This window comes from Nicotiana tomentosiformis, chromosome 5, assembly GCF_000390325.3.
Source record: "Nicotiana tomentosiformis chromosome 5, ASM39032v3, whole genome shotgun sequence".
Classification (NCBI taxonomy): domain Eukaryota; kingdom Viridiplantae; phylum Streptophyta; class Magnoliopsida; order Solanales; family Solanaceae; genus Nicotiana; species Nicotiana tomentosiformis.
The window spans coordinates 113,020,910-113,036,189 of NC_090816.1; positions in this window are offsets into that span (position 1 = coordinate 113,020,910).

Genomic DNA, 15,280 nt, shown 5'->3' on the forward strand with positions numbered 1-15,280 from the left:
CCAAGGATTTTCTTAGCTGCTCCCAAATCTTTCATCTCAAATTCACTTTTCAGCTGACTTTTCAAATTGTGAATTTCTGTTAAATCCTTAGCAGCAATGAGCATGTCATTAACATATAATAATAGGTACACAAATGAACCATCATTTAACTTTCGAAAGTAAACACAACTATCATACATGCTCCTCGAATAACTATGACCCAACATAAAGGAATCAAACATTTTATACCATTGTCTTGGAGACTGCTTTAATCCGTACAAGGATTTCTTCAACAAGCAAACATGATCTTCTTTTTCTTCAATTTCAAATCCTTCGGGTTGATGCATGTATATTTGTTCCTCAAGTTCGCCATGTAAGAAAGTTGTCTTAACATCAAGTTGTTCTAATTCCAAATCATACATGGCAACGAAGGAAAGCAAGACACAAATAGAGCTATGTTTAACAATATGTGAGAAAATATCATTAAAATCAACTCCTTATACCCTGACTATAGCCCTTTGCAACTAATCATGCCTTATACCTCGCATCTTCAACTCCTGAAATGCCATCCTTTTTCTTGAAGACCCATTTGCAACCAACAATTCTTTTTCCTGATGGCTGCTTCACAAGAGACCAAGTACTATTCTTGTGGAGAGACTCAATTTCTTCATTCATTGCAATCAGCCACTTGGCTGAGTCAGCACCAGAAACTACTTCTAAATATTTTGATGGTTCTCCAATTTCTTCAGTTTCCCGTGCAACTGAAAAACAAACGCAACATAATCTCCAAACTTTAATGGTTGTTTACCTTCTCTTCTTGGTCTATGTTTGGCTATAGAATATTTCTCTTCTTCTGGTTCAACTTCAGGAGTCTCAGTTTCAGGAATTTCAGCTTCTGTCTCAACTTCAGGAGTTTCAACTGTATTTTGCTCCAAAGTTGATGAGCTTGGCTCAGAAGGAATGCCAACCTCAATCTCCACCTAGTTCTGTGTACACTTTCCTTTATCTGTATCACAAGAACTAGAAGACTCTTTTATAGAATGTAACATAGAGGATTCATCAAAGGTTACATCTCTGCTAATTATAAATTTTGGTGCCATGGGATCAGGATACCATAGTCGGTATCCTTTCACCCAAATGCATACCCAAGGAAAATGCACCTTTTAGCCCTTGGCTCTAATTTTTCATCATTTACATGCATGTATGCAGGGCAACCAAATATCTTTAAATCAGAATAATTAGCAGGAGTACCTGACCACACTTCCTCTGGAGTCTTAAAGTTCAAAGGTGCAGAAGGAGCTCGGTTGACAATATAACAAGCTGTAGAGATAGCTTCTGCCCAAAAGGCATTTGCCAACCCAGCATTTGAAATCATGCAACGAGCCCTTTTCAAAAGAGTTCTATTCATCCTTTCTACCACACCATTTTGCTAAGGTGTCATTCTCACAGTACGATGTCAAGTAATTCCTTCATTCTTGCAAAATTCGTTGAATTCATCATTACAAAATTCCAAGCCATTATCTGTTCTAAGCCGCTTAACTTGTTTTCCTGTTTGCTTCTCAATCAAAACTTTTCATTGTTTGAAATTTAAGAAAACGCCACTTTTATTTTTCAGAAAATAAACCTGAACTTTCCTTGAATAATCATAAATGAAAGTTAACATATACCTGGCACCACATTTTGATGGGATACGTGAAGGACCCCAAAGATGTGAATGAATGTAATCCAAAGTACCTTTTGTTCTATGAATCGCTGGAGATTTGAAGCTGACACTTTTCTGCTTCCCGAACACACAATGTTCACAAAACTCTATATTTTCGGTACTTTGTCCACATAAGAGACCTCTTTTACTTAGGATGGAAAGACCTTTTTCACTCATATGACCCAATCGCATATGCCACAATTTGGTGATGTCAGAATCTGATTTATCTGATATTGAAACTGCAGCAACACCTGTAACAATAGATCCCAAAAGAGTATACAACGTACCAGATCTGTGTGCTTTCATTATCATAAGAGCACCATGAGAAATTTTCAGAACTCCACCTTCACCTGTGTACTTGCACCCAAGAGATTCTAGAGTGCCCAAAGAGATGAGATTTTTCTTCAAGTCAGGGACATGTCTAACATCGGTGAGAGTTCTCACCATACCATCGTGCATTTTGATTCGGACTGTACCTTTTCCAATAACTTTGCAGGCAGCATTGTTGCCCATCAAGACAACTCCATCTCCAATAGATTCATATGTGGTAAATAAATCCCGACTGGGACACATATGATAAGAACAACCTGAATCTAAAATCCACTCATTGTTAGATTTGAAACTATTATTAGTTGCTAAAAAAATAGTTCCCTTAGTCTCATCAGCAGCTACACTTGCTTCGGTAGTGTCGGTATTTTTGTGCTCATTTTTCTTTTCTGTATGTTTTTCTTTGTTTTTCAATTTCAAGCATTCAGAAATAATGTGACATTTCTTATGACAATATTTGCACATGACATTTCTATATCTGGATTTTGACCTTGATTTAGGTTTCTCACTACTTAAATCTTTCTTATTGGATCTACCTCTTATGAATAAGCCTTCCCATTGGTTCCCACTAGTTTTCCCAGTAATATCTCTATTTATTTGTTCTTTTGATTTCAAAATAGATTTGATATCTTTATAAGAGATATTATCCTTTCCATAAAGCATAGTATCTCTTATATGTTTAAACGACCGGGGTAAGGAAATAAGCAATAACACAACTTGATCCTCATCTTTGATTTCAACATCTATGTTACTTAAATCCATAAGAAGAGAATCAAAAGTATCAAGATATGTAAGTACAGAGGTACCTTCAGTCATACGAAAAGTGTAGAACTTTTGCTTTAGGTAAAACATATTTTCTACTGTTCTTTTCATATATAGGGTTTTCAGCTTTTTCCATATGCCTTTGATTAAGCTTTCTACTCCAACTTCATACAAAATCTCATTTGAGAGATTTAAAATAATATATGTTTTTGCCTTTTTGTCTATGACGGCAAACTCCTCGTCCGTCATTTTATCAAGCTTCTTCTCCTTTCCTTGCTATAACAAATGTAAGTCATCCTGAATTAGAATAGCTTCCATCTTTAATTGTCACATTCCGAAATTTGCACTTAGGTCAAATTTCTCAACATAAGACTTTGTTAGAGTCATTTTGGCTATTTAAACTAACCCGGTTAGATCTAGATCTGATACCAATTTGTTAGGATCGGGAACCCGGGTAGTGTGAAATTTAGCCAAACAACGGTATAATAACAATAACAAAGACAATGGAAGTTGATAATAACAGCAATTAAAGAATATAAAGAAGACACAAATTTAACGTGGTTCGGTCAAGGTGACCTACGTCCACAAACGGAGAGGAGCAATTTCACTATAATAACAAGAGTACAAAATTAGAGTAAATACTCTAATTAATCCCAAATATCCCAAGAGAATAACCTCACAAGATCACTCCAAAGATAGGGTTCACACAAGTGTTTCGCAACACTAACTCTCTTACAAAATACTCTATAATGAAATAAAGGAGGAGAAAGAAAGACAAGAGTGAAAAGCTCTTGAATTGGTGTGTTTTCAAATGAGGAGAAACTCCTCTATTTATAGCAAGAAATCTTTGGCCTAATAATGGATATTATGTCATGGCAAATGTCATGATCCACAAATTTATTATAATGGATATTATGTCATGGCAAATGTCATGAACCACAAATGTGTTATAATGGATATTATGTCATGGCAAATGTCATGAAAATTTGGCCATATTACAGGTACAAAGGGTGATCAGCCAGGACGATATAGTGGCGTCTTCGAAGATGAAACTGGAACGTTTTTAGGTAGGTATAAGGGTGCCATTGATGTTGAAGACGGTGTGATTGCTGGACTGGAGGCCTTGAGGCATGGGTTAGTCAGATGCATGGAAGGAAAACCGAATGCACAGAAGTTGCTTGTGGAGTCCGATAATGTTATACTTGTCCAATATGTTAATCGTCGACCTGAGCCAAATAAAATAACTATGTACAAGTTGAAAGAAATTTTTGACTTGCTAGAACGTCTTCCTTGTATAGTTGCCCCTATCTATGAAGAAGCGAACGAAAAAGCTAGAGACTGGGCTCTAAGTAGGGGCGGATCTACATAGAGCTGAGGGGGTACGCCGCCACCCTCAGACCTCGGTCGGAACTCTGTGTATATATCTATATGTGTAGAAGAAATATTGTACATCTAATAAAATGGCACCCTAATGAACACCACTGGGTGCCAATGGTAAGACCCGAGAATAACTCCCTAGAAACGCGAGTTCGAGACTTATGCAACACATAATTTTTGAAACTTTTATTAGTACTATATTGGACAATTAATTTGAGGTGTACGAACAATTCACTTGTTTTCTTTTTTATTTATTCTTTATTTCCCTTTATTAATAATTTTTGACTTATTTAATATTGTTTGACTTTTCTATTTTGCTTTCTTTTGAATACCTTATATCCCCAAAAATATTTCTCACCCAAAACTCTTCCTTGCTATGGTGTTGCTGTCTCAAACTTGGGACTCTTGGATTTTCACTTTTTCAGTCCGTCACTCACCGGCGGCCGACCACCACCATTTGGCGTTCACTTTTCCATCGCACCTCACCTTGTTGCTGTATTACTGCTTTGTAAATTGACTGTAAATCTCTCTTATTCTCTTGCTTTTAAAAAAAAAATTATATTGGATTTCTCTGAAAATAAATATTTTGGTGATATTGTTAATATTTAATAGTATAGACTTATAAGTTACTACACCCCTTTGACCCTTTCATTTTCTCCCTTGTCTTCCTTTTATTGAATTCAGATTTAATTTTTTTTCTATTCCGATTATACTTTATTGTGTTAGTTTTTGTATGATTATACTTTATTGTATTTAGCTTTTCTTTGTTCCGATTATACTTTATTGTGCATATTGTTCTCTTGAATCTCTGATTGTATTAGTTTTTGTATGGTTTTTGAAAAGGTAAGTAATGATACTATCATTGACCATTTTTAAAATATAAAAACTCGTCAAGAACAATTGTAAATGAATGATGTATACGTATGTTTTTGTTTATTCGAGGATGAAAGAATTATATGTCTTAGTTATTAGTTGTAGTGACCATCTGACTATAGTAGTATTTTGTTAATTGGAAGATATTTTCTGGTGTCAAAAATAAAAGAAGTGGTTGTCTTTTTGTACTTTTCATGTAGAAGAAATTTTATGATATTGGTATTATTGCTGAAAATTTTATGATGTGCGCTAAGTTGTAATAATTTTTTTTCGTTCGATATATTTATCTATATAAATCAAAAATAAGAATAGTTCGAACCGAAGCACAAAGTTGATCAAACCGACTAAATATTTATCCCATATGGACCATTTTTCACTTCAACTCCCTAAATAGGAAGATGGGCAGTTTACAAATAGGGGTAATCAATTCGCTCCTGACTGTGATAGCCCTCTCGATAATTTATTGGAGCTTTGTAACTAGTGGCCGGTATAAATAATAATGTCTACATATAAAATAATATGGCACCCGAAACCTTCAAATCCTAGATCCGCTTCTGTTTCTGAGAGATGAATGTCCCAATAGTGAATAAATAGCTTAGTCTTTCACTCAAGGGGTAAGGTAAACCTTTCTAGTTGGTGGAACTAAGGTTTCAAATGTAATTTGCATTTTATGGCAAATGATGTATTTATCAAGTTTGGAGAGACTTGAAAAATGGAAGTTAAATTTTCTGGAGAATTTACCTGTTAAACCTTTGTTTTATTGTGCTTTTGAATGTTTTGGACAATATACCTACCTGTTTAACTGTATTTTGGGTGTCGGGAGTTTGTATATTTGGCATGATCCTTGATATTGGAAGATTAGAAGAAAGTGTGGGGCTCATATTGAAGAAAAACAAAAACATATGAAGAAAAATGGGATGAGAGGTGCCTAACTTTGTTCACAACTTTGTTGAAGAAAATGGGAGGTGCCTAATTTTGTTGAAAAATTATAGGACTAAATCAACAACAAGTCATCTTCTTTGTAGTAGTTGGATGGCATCTCTTACTATGAATAAAGACCTCCATTCTTCATTTCAATTACACCAACATAAGAGGGAATCAATAGAAGTTAGAGAGAGTAATCCACAGATTGTAGTCTGTGAGATAAATAGTGAGTGTGAGTAATATTGTAGTGAGGTATTTTAAATAAAGAGTGTTATTTCTTTCAAGATTGTAGTAGCCTCTTGACACTACTAAGTTGTAATATTATAGTGGTTATATTGCTCCGCTCGAGTATTGTATTTTACCCATTAAAAGAGGTGGTGTCGTTGTTACTCTCTTATGTTATTATTATTTATCGTGGATATTATTTCTGAGCGGGATTATTATTTTTCCCAATAACGTGATATTAGAGCCATGGAAAATAATGGTACGCTGTCTTTTTAGTACCCCAATCTCACAAAAGATAATTATGAGAAATGGTGTCTACGTATGAAAGCTTTACTTGGCTCTCAGGATGTGTGGAAAATCATAGATAGAGTGTATGCAAAACTCGATAATGAGGAAGCTCTGCCTCAAAATAAAAAATATGTCTTTGCAAAGACAAGGAAGAAATATCAACAAGCCCCCACGCTCATCCATCAATGCCTGGATGATGCCATGTTTGAGAAGGTGACAGATGCTACCACCTCAAAGGAAGCTTGGGAGATTTTACAAAATTCTCTTCAAGGAATTGACAAGGTGAGGAAGGTAAAACTTCAAACTCTAAGGGCTGATTTTGAAGTTTTAAAAATAAAAGAATCTGAATGCATTTCAGATTATTATTCAAAAGTGAAGGCTGTTGTAAATCAATTAAAAAGATATGGGGAGGACATAAAAGATGTATGTATGGTAGAAAAGATCTTCGCACTTTAACACATAAATTTAATTTTGTGGTATGTGCTATTGAGGAGTCTAAAAATTTAGACTCTATGATGGTAGAGCAATTGAAGGGCTCTTTATAGGCCCACAAAGAAAAGATCAAAAGAAGAGAAGAAGTGCCATTGGAGCAACTTGTTAAAACTCAGGCATCCTTCAAGGATTATGGAGGTGAAAAGAGCTATCGATGGAATGGACGGGGACGAGGCCGTGGAAGTCATGGAAGAGGAAGAAGAAACGGCAACAACTTCAACAATGAAGTTAAAATCCACCAGACATTCAGAGGCCGTGGTCGTGGACATAGAGGAGGAAGATGACGTGGCTACTACCAAGAAAATAATGGACAAAGGTATGATAAATAAAAAATTGAGTGTTATAATTGTCATAAATTTGGCCATTACTCTTGGGAATGTCGTAGCAATATTGAAGAAAAAATTAACCTTGTTAACGATAAAAAAAAAGAAATTGAGTCAACGTTGTTGATGGCACTCAAGGAAAGAGACAGGGATGACTGTAGCTCGTGGTAATTGGACAATGGAGCAAACAATCATATGTGTGGATGCAAAGAGAAGTTTGTGGAAATTAATAAAACGGTGAGAGGTAATGTGTCCTTTGGAGATACCTCAAAGATTTAAATTGAAGGGATATGTACGATTCTGATCTCCTATAAAGATGGTAGTCACAAGTTAATTCAAGATGTTTATTATGTCCCAAAATTAAAAAGTAATATTTTGAGTTTGGGCCAACTTCTTAAAAAGGAATATGACATCTACATGAAAAATATGCATCTTTGACTTAGAGAGTTAGGTGGAATTCTAATTGCTAAAGCGCATATGGCAAAGAATAGATTATTTTTTATGAATCTTAAAACAATTGATGCAAAGTGTTTGAAAGCTAATGTGCAAGATGAATCATGGTATTGGCACATGCGATTTGGGCACTTGAATTTTGAAGCGCTCAAATCAATGGGAGAAAAGAACATAGTGCATGGGATACCATGAATCAACCATCCCAATCAGTTGTGTGAAGCTTGTCTTCTTAGAAAACATGCAAGGAGGAGTTTTCCAAAGGAGTCCATGTCAAGATCAACCAAACCGCTTCACCTTGTTCACACTGATATGTGTGGACCAATCAATCCACCTTCCTTTGGTAAAAGTAAATACTTTCTACTCTTCATTGATGACTTTAGTAGAAAGACTTGGGTTTATTTCATGAACTAAAAATCTGAAACTTTTGCTGCTTTTAAAAATTTCAAAGTACTTGTAGAAAAAGAAAATGGCTATGAAATAAAAGCTTTAAGGTCCGATAGAGGAGGCGAATTCACTTCAAAAGAATTTAATGACTTTTGTGAATCTCATGGAATTCGTCGCCCTTTAACTGTACCTTATTCACCCCAACAACATGGAGTTACAGAGAAAAAGAATTGAACGATTTTGAATATGGCTAGATGTATGTTAAAAGCTAAAAATATGCCCAAGAAATTTTGGGCAGAAGCTGTATCTTGTGCAGTTTATTTGAACAAACAACAGGTCTCCAACAAAGAATGTTAGAGATCAAACCCCTCAAGAAGCATGGAGTGGAAGAAAGCTAAGTGTCAAGCACTTGAGAATCTTTGGGAGCATAGCCTATGCTCAGGTGCCACATCAAGGGAGAGCGAAGCTTGATGATCGAAGTGTCAAGCATGTGTTTATTGGCTATGATATGAGTTCAAAAGGCTACAAGATATACAACCCAAGTAGCGTCAAGATGGTGGTAAGTCGCGATATTGAATTTGATGAAGAATTGGCATGGAACTCGGAAGCTCAGGAAGAAACTTCATATGATTTTCTTCCATATTTTAGTGATGAAGAAGAACCAGTGACCGTGGAACCTGTGCAGGATATAAATCCACCCCCTTCTCTAATAAATATTGCATCTCCATCTTCTCAAGAAAGTTCAAATGAACAACCGTAAAGGATAAGGAGTATTCAAGAGCTCTATGAGGACACAAAAGAAGTTACTAATTTTGATTTTTTATATTGTCTCTTTGCTGATAGTGAACCAATAAACTTTGATGAAGCTGTTAAAGACAAAATGTGGAGACAAGCCATGCAAGAGGAGATCGAGTCAATAGAGAAGAACAACACTTGGGAGTTAACAACACTTCCCAAGGGTCATCGAGTAATTGGAGTTAAATGGGTATACAAGACAAAGAAGAATACTGATGGAGATATGGAGAAATACAAAGCACGACTTGTGGCTAAAGGCAACAAGAAAAGGCAAGGCATTGATTATGAAGAAGTCCATGCACATGTTGCCCGCATGGAGACGATTCGTTTGCTTATCTCTTTGGCGGCACAAATGAAGTGGAAGATCCATCAACTAGATGTCAAGTGTGCTTTTTTGAATGGATATCTTGAAGAAGAAGTCTATATTGAACAACCACTGGGCTTTGTGGTCAAAAACCATGAAGATAAAGTGTTGCGGTTGAAGAAAGCTTTATATGGATTAAAGCAAGCCCCGCGAGCATGGAATAATTGCATCGACCAGTATTTTCAAGACAATGGGTTTACTCGTTGTCTCCATGAATATGCTTTTTACCTTAAAGTTCACACTAATGGAGATATATTATTTGTTTGTCTTTATGTTGATGATCTTATTTTCACGGGTAATAACCCAAGTTTGTTTGAAGCTTTTAAGAAAGATATGTCTCGTGAGTTCAAGATGACAGATGTAGAGCTCATGTCATACTACTTGGGCCTAGAAGTAAAGAAGATGGTGGATGGAATTTTCATCTCTTAAGAAAGTTATACGAAGGAGATCTTGAAGAAGTTCAACATGCTCGATTGCAACCCCGTGAACACACCGATGGAGAGTGGGACAAAATTGTCCAAGTTTGATGAAGGAGAAAATATGGATCCCACATTTTTCAAAAGTCTTGTGGGAATTTTGAGGTACTTGACTTGTACCAGGCCAGATATACTCTTTGCAGTTGGAGTAGTAAGTCGCTTCATGGAAGCTCCTACCTCCACTCACTTGAAGGTCACTAGAAGAATTCTTCGTTACCTAAAATGTACGATCGACTTTGGGTTATTTTATTCTTCTTCTAATGATTTCAACCTTATGGGATTTTATGATAGTGATTATGCGGGAGATATTGATGATAGAAAAAGCACAACTGCTTTGTATTTTTCTTGGGTGATTTTGTTATTTCTTGGAGTTCAAAGAAATAGTCCATAGTTACTCTCGACTTATGAAGCCGAATATATAGCAGTAACATCATGTACCTGTCATGCTATTTGGCTAAGAAGATTATTGAAGGAGCTCAATTTTCCACAAATTGAATCTACAGAGATTTGTATTGATAATAAATCTGCACAAGCACTCGCTAAGAATCCAGTGTATCATGATTGAAGCAAGCATATAGATACAAGATATTACTTCATCAGAAAGTGCATTGGCAAGAAGAAAGTCAAGCTCAAATATGTGAAGTCTCATGATCAGACTGCGGATATCTTTACAAAACCTCTTAAGTTTGAGAATTTTCAGAGATTGAGATAAAGTCTTGGAATGAAAAAGAAAAAATAAAATTAAGGGAGAGATTTGTGGGGCTCATATTGAAGAAAAACAAAAAATAAATGAAGAAAAATGGGATGGGAGGTGCCTAACTTTGTTAACAACTTTGTTGAAGAAAATGGGAGGTGCCTAACTTTGTTGAAAAATTATAGGACTAAATCAACAACAAGCCATCTTTTTTGTAATAGTTGGATGGCATCTCTTACTATAAATAGAGGCATCCATTCTTCATTTCAATTACACCAACATAAGAGAGAAGCAATAGAAGTTAGAGAGAGTAATCCACATATTGTAGTCTGTGAGATAAATAGTAAGTGTGAGTAATATTGTAGTGAGGTATTTTAAATAAAGAGTGTTATTTCTTTCAAGATTGTAGTAGTCTCTTGACACTACTAAGTTATAATATTATATTATATTGCTCCGATCAGGTATTATATTTTATCCATTAAAAGAATTAGTATCGTTGTTACTCTCTTGTGTTATTATTATTTGTCGTGGATATTATTCCTGGGCGGGATTATTATTTTTCCCAACAGAAAGTATTTTATGGGCTATATTCTTTTTCTATGAATTATAATTTACAACATGTTTGAAAATTAGTTAATCCCACCTTTTATATGGGATAACTAATCCCATCATTTTAATGTAAAAGTTTTCCCCGGATTACTTAATACCCAAATAAAATATAGGATAAAATTAATCCCAAACTTTATTACGGGATTATTATCTTTATCCCATGTACCAAATGAGCCCTAAAAAGTTTCACTGTCCATAATGTGATGATTAACTTTTGGGTTAATAGCGTATAGGTAACATTACTATTAATGTTGTGTGATTCTACTTTATATAGTAGGTAACACTATAACATTTAATGTCCAACCATCTGAAAAATGAAGGGAACATACTTATAGTAGACCCACGTTTTTTTTTCCTGTTAGACTCTTAATTTCTACCCTATTTAGCATGTTTTTTAGCTAGCGTTTGACCATATATTTCTAAATTTATTCTGAAAAATTTGATTTGAGTGAAGTTTGGTTTGAAGATAAAAATGTATTTGGACATCTGTTTTGGGTGAAGTTTGGTTTGAAAAAACATAAAACATAACTTATAGCCATAAGTTCTAAAAACTATCAGAAATACCCAACAATATCATTATCAATAACATTCATTATATTATCCCAAACCATAGTCCTGAACATAAATAAATTTAATACAAAATTATTATTTTTATAATGAACTACATGATACACTATCAGATAACCGATAAGACGAAGCAACATCGTTATAAAATAATAAATGGTGGGCTCTTTTATAAAATACAAAAGTTTGGGGCAATTTTAAAAAAATATAATAGTGATATTTTGGCCCAAAATCAGCTATTGAGCTGGTTTTGGGATTTGGGATTAGGGATCTGGGATTTGGCCAAAATGTAGGCAAAATCTATAGCCAAACATGTATTTGCCAAATAAAACCCAAGTTTATTTTGACAAAATCTATGACCAAACGGGTCAAGGTGTTGGCTTGTTCCTATTCTGTTCTGAATAAGTAATACAGTTAGATTTTCTGAATATATTCTTCTTGTTGTGCAGCAACCTTGTGAGTATGAGCTATTATCTAGGATGTCTAAAGACTGTCGACTGTAGTTGCCAAACTACAGCTGATTTTGTACTTAAGTTCGGATCTTAGTAATATCAGAGACTTATAAAAGATACTGTATAAGACAGACAAATGAGGTTAATAGGTGTTATTCAAGAATTTTCTGTAATTTTGATAAGAGTATGCTCATCTTAATCAACCATGACGCTTACTTAATAAAGATTTGAATCATTCAGATTTCCACTCGTTATGTACATTATTTTAAAAACTTATTTGCTCTTAATAGGTTCATATCTTATACATAGTGTTAATGTTTGTTAACTTATACGAACACTAAAACGTTTGCTAAATCTGACTTAAAAGATTCATGTGAATATAATTTTTCTCTTTCGTATAACATCACACAATGACCACCAAATGTGAATATAGTTTCTCTTTCGTATGCATTAACATCACACAATGACCACCACTAATTTTCACCGCACCACCGTAACTACGGATAATGTCCCTCATGAAAAGTAGAAATATGATTTATGTATGGTCTTTTGGAAAAATTGTGCGGATTTGGCTCAAAGCAGATAAAATCATATCATGTTATAAGTACTTTTGAACCGTTTTAACCTAACAACTAGTATTATAATCAGATTTGGCGAGATGATTATAGAGATGGCGGAGTGTAGCGTGGGGCCCGCATTAGTGCCTTCGCTCGTTTGCAGGCCGTTTTACGATCTTTACCCGCAACTTTGAAGACACATAAACAACATTTGAGCTTCAATAACCATAAATACTCGGGATCATGTAAGTAGTACACAGTTAATCTCCAAATTAGCCCATAAATAATAATGAATCATGTGAAAATGTAAAATTTAGTTTAAGGGGTAAATTGTTGGATGTGTGTGAACAAAATCTCACATTAAAAAATAAATAAATTAAACTACTTAGAAGGAGCTGTATCTTTTTACCGTTTTAACCCAACAATAACTACCACGAACCACCTCCAGAGCTGGCTAGTGCCATCAGTGACTTTCACTAAAAGCTCGCAATGCACAATTATCATCCCCTGACCACATTCACCACGAATCAGTGTCACCACTACTCTTTACTGCACAACTATCCCGGTCAATTATTGCCACTAATCACCATCGCCAATTACTATTGCACAACCATTATACTTGGGGTTAATTTCCCGAAGGTCATCCAACTTATCATTTATTTAACAAAAGTCACTTATCTATTTTTCAGCACTTAAAAGTCACTTAACTTTACCTTTTTAACTTAAAAGTCATTCTAGTTCAAAACCTATAAAATATTCAATAAAAAATATGACATGGCATTATATTTAATTAAAAAATCTAACAATAATGCCACATAAGCTTAAATAGACCATATCTAAGTTAGACCCATTTCTTCCTCAGCCCGATTTCAGTCGTTTTTTTGAATATTAGTTTTTAATTTATTTTATATGAAAAACCGACCGATTTCAGTCGGTTTCTTAAAAAATAAATTTCACGGGATTCTAAAATAGTTTTTCGCTTTTTTGCGCAAAAACAAAACCGACTGAAGTCAGTTGGTCTCGTAAAAAAAAATAAAAAATAAAAAAAAATTGAAAAACCGACCGACTTCAATCTCACATAACATATAAATGTATCACTAACAGACAAGAACAACAAGCTAATAAGAACCTATTTTCACAAGCTAAGTAGAACATATAAATGTGAAAATAGGTTCTTATTAGCTTGTTATTCTTGTCTGTTAGTGGTACATTTATATGTTATGTGGGATTGAAGTCGGTCGGTTTTTCATATAAAATAAATTAAAACTAATATTCAAATATTCATATAAAATAAATTAAAACTAATATTCAAACCGACTGAAATCGGGCTGAGGAAGAAATGGGTCTAACTTAGATATGGTCTATTTAAACTTATGTGGCATTATTGTTAGATTTTTTAATTAAATGTAATGCTATGTCATATTTTTTATAGGATTTTTTATAGTTTTTGAACTAGAATGACTTTTAAGTTACAAAGGTAAATTTGAGTGACTTTTAAGTGATGAAAAATAGATAAGTGACTTTTGTGAAATAAATAATAAGTTTGATGACCATGGGTGAAATTAACCCCTATATTTGGGCATGATTTCACAACCATCATCAATTATCGCTGCACAAATACTTACAGCTTGTTTGGATGGATCTTACCCATCGTCTTATACCGTATTATATTGTATTGTATCAATTAGTTGTTAGTGTTATCCTTTTCCACCAACCATGACTACCACTAGCCATCACCTTACAAGTTATAGCGTTATCGTCAACCACCACCATAATTAGCTTTTAGAGCGTGTCTTATTGAATAGCTTGTTATAATGTAAATTATATGTTTTTTGCAATATGTTATGGATATGATATTTAATTATTAAGTTTTTGAGTTTCATGTTTATTAGTTTCAACAAAAGATAAATTATGCACCTTCAGATGATGGGAAATTAAATACTCTCAATTGTTGTTAAAAAAAAAAAAAACATTTCAAAAGAACATATCAAACGAAAACCTGGGAAGGCAATAGCTTACTCATTTCTCTGAATAATTCTCATCAATTCTAGAGTTGGAATGTTTGCTAAGATCACATGTTTTAAGAATATTGATATAGACGCCCTTATTGTCTCTATATTTATTTTCAACACTAACTTTCTTCTCGCGTTTTTATGCAAATCTAACTTTTCCAATTGTTTACACCCAAAAAAAAAAAACTTTCCAATTGTACAATTTATAAATTCAAAACATGAAAATGATGGTTATGACTTATGAGTATGCTATATATATTTTTGATTTCTCATTTAATATTCGATATACACATTTGACCCGACTAATCCAGATTCGCATCGTGTAAGTTCCATTAAACGGAGAAGCGCTCCATATTAGAATTTATTTTTTTTCATTTCCAATGACCAATGCTCAAATACAAGATCTCAAGTTAAGAATTAAGAGATCGTATCCATTCAATCACAACCCTCATTGGTGAGTATATGATATGTGGTTACATGGTTACTGAACCTCTCACTTAAAAACTCTTTCCTTAAAAAAAACAAAAAAATCAAAAAAAAAAAAAAAGAAGAAAGAAAGAAAAGGAGCATTAATAGGGATTTTACTTCTTAAAGGATAATGTACAGGGTTGGGTAATTTGAATTGAAAAAGAGTAGTAATTGAATTAT